This window comes from Macadamia integrifolia, unplaced genomic scaffold (genome assembly GCF_013358625.1).
Source record: "Macadamia integrifolia cultivar HAES 741 unplaced genomic scaffold, SCU_Mint_v3 scaffold2424, whole genome shotgun sequence".
NCBI lineage: Eukaryota > Viridiplantae > Streptophyta > Magnoliopsida > Proteales > Proteaceae > Macadamia > Macadamia integrifolia.
The window spans coordinates 14,174-17,114 of NW_024868708.1; positions in this window are offsets into that span (position 1 = coordinate 14,174).

The window sequence follows — 2,941 nt, forward strand, 5'->3', positions numbered from 1 at the left end:
CCCGGGTTACAGTTAAGTAGCTATAACTCCCGATAGCAGAAATAGAGTTCCAAGGATAGGTTAAAATCCACTGTAGGAAGACATTTTCCAACTTGCCTCGGATTTCTTTTTCTTGACTGCTACCAAACATTGTGGTTATGTTACTGCAACTCGAGTAGTAGTCAAATATTTTCAACTACTTGACCCTGATTCGCAAACTAAAAATATCTGTCTATCATCTCATTGGTTCCACACACTGATACAATAAACCACGTGACCAGGGACAGTTCTTCAGTTATTAGGTATATTTCAAAGTAAAGAAAATACAATAGAAGCCAGAGTAAGTGGGTCAAAGGGTCCTGTCTTTATAGAAGGATCGGTTGCTTTCATTGCCCCCCACTCTTGACTCTCTCTCTCTCTCACAAAAAATGGATTCCTGCCACATCATTTCTTTCCTACCTTTCTAGAATAAGGAAAAAAAAAATGTTTTAATAGAAAGAGTGAGGTAAAAAGTTGAGGACCGTTTACTTTGAAGTTGGATGTTAGGCTTCTGACCAGGTAAGGATTGATTTTTCTTTTGTTTTTTTGGAGGGGGTGGGGATTGGAAATGTAAGGCTAGATTGAATCCGGACTATGTACGAGCAAGATTGAACGAATTGCTAGCAAGGAGCTTATGCTATTTAGGTAGGGGTATTTTCCAAATATTTCGTCCTTTAGTTGATGAAAATTTATGATAGTTGTAAATTTTGTAATTTTATGAGTTACCACTTAGTAACGAGTAACAACTTCTCTATAAAACATGGGTCAATGAGACTACGTACATTATGATTCTTTCTAGATCTTATAATAATAATGGAAACCTTATGCCATAGATATGCCCTTTTTAGTGAGTTATCCCTTAGTGAGCACATATAGATATTTATATAGCTCACCTACTTTGTGAATAATATCTTTACTCTTAATTTTCATAGCATTCAATATTGTATGCAACTATAGGGTTTTATTCATGAATCTGAGATAAAATCCATAGTGAGGCCATATACCACATGGAACCATATGGATATTTTATGTGAATAATACACGATCTTATGATTTATTTATGTGTACCAAATTCTTATGAATTATTGGTGGCAAGTTGGCATATAGTATTTGTCACAAGTAGAGTGATAGTAAAAATATTTTCTCTTTCTTAGTGTCAGGGATAGAAGTGGTAGTTGGAAAATTTCAGTGAGAAACATATGGATCGGACATTTATTTCAGATGGACACACGAAAGGGATTGCCTCACAATTTGATTACAGGAGGGAACCACACGGTCAGGACAGAGAAAATGCGTGAAAAAGGGAGAGTGTGAGAGTCTTGTACCCATCTCCATCTTTTTTTCACATGCAAATTATTTAAAGGATCATGGATAAAGGAAATCAATGGCCATCATTGGACATAAATATCTGCCCTCCAACCAATTTGTATATGGTTGATAGTACTTCCACTGTTGCTTGATACATCTTGACCATGACTGAAGGAAAACTAGGTCCTTCCAAAATCCATTTTATCCCCGTTAGTGGATAAGGATTAAATGTAAGGTTGGTCTTGGTTGATTCAGATTAGTTTGGAGCTAGAAATACAAACTCAAATTTGTACCAAATTATAACTCATGGAAGAACTTATCAACTAACCCCTCTCATATTGGCAGTGATTTTCAACCCTCAATGAAAGGATTACAAGCATGTTTGGTTTATTAAATATATTTCAGGAACAGGCTAGGCACAGCTTCAGGGTGCCCAGCATGTGTAATCCTCTTTTCTTCCTCTTTGAAAAAGACTCCTTTGCCCTCTTGTGTCCAATCTTGTGATTGATTCATGATGCTAATTTATTAAAAGCTGACGGCATTTATGCCCAATCTTCTACCATATTTTTCATAAAACCTACTTTTGGTGGTTCAATTATGTCAATTAAGCCTAGAAAGTTAATGAACTTTAAGAGAAGTAGATAGGAACATATGAAAACATGTCAAGAGAAAAATTAAATTAGAATTGTATCTTCTTGGTGAAAAGTCATTGTACATATTCCTGCAATTGTCAATAATAAGATCCACTGTTAGGCCATTTTAAGGTGTTATGATGTTTCAAATGGCCACTAATTGTCACTAAAGCTAGCCAATCTAGAGCAATCAATTATGCTTGATGTTTGCCAAGAAATGGAGGCAATTAAAGTTGATGTTAGAGTTGTAATAATCAAGATGTATAGGTAAGTGGCGTCAAGTCCTTTTCACATTACCATCGAGGACGAGAAACTATATGTGATGAGCTTGTTCTTTTGATTGAAGTTATGCTATCATATCAAATCAAGTAGCTTCCCTTGTCATTTTTAATAGCTACACAACTTGTGCTTTACTATTAATATACTGTTAAATTTGTAATTGGAAAATTAGGTTTTTTCTTGGATGAGTAATCCTTGTCTAGTCTGAAAAAAATGAAACTTTATCAAGAGTCATGAAAATTTGTCTAGGTTTAAGAGCTGATCAAACCAGGTCCAAGCTAGTCATAGTTTTCATTTGACTCAATCTGTGTTTTTTGGCCTAATTATGTGAAACTCATCGAGTCTGATTTCTTTTATTGGGCCATATATTATCCATAGACTATAAGTTTAGTCTACAAATAAACAAAACCTAAGAGTTTTTGTGGGTTTTTTTTCAATATTGCCCATTTTTCGACTTCTCACATGTGAAGCAACCGTAGTTGTACTCCCTCCGTAGTTAGAGAAAGAAAAGAAGGAAGATATATTTACTCACCCTAACCAGATTTGACTTGCTTGACTTATTAGCTTATGAAAAGGTGAGTTGAGATGAAAAAAATATGATTTTTCAATTATGATTAAATTAGGCATTCACTAAAATGGGTTCTTTATCGATTTATTTAAGCATTTAGGCATGCAGCTAATTTGATTGATGCCCCCCACCATGA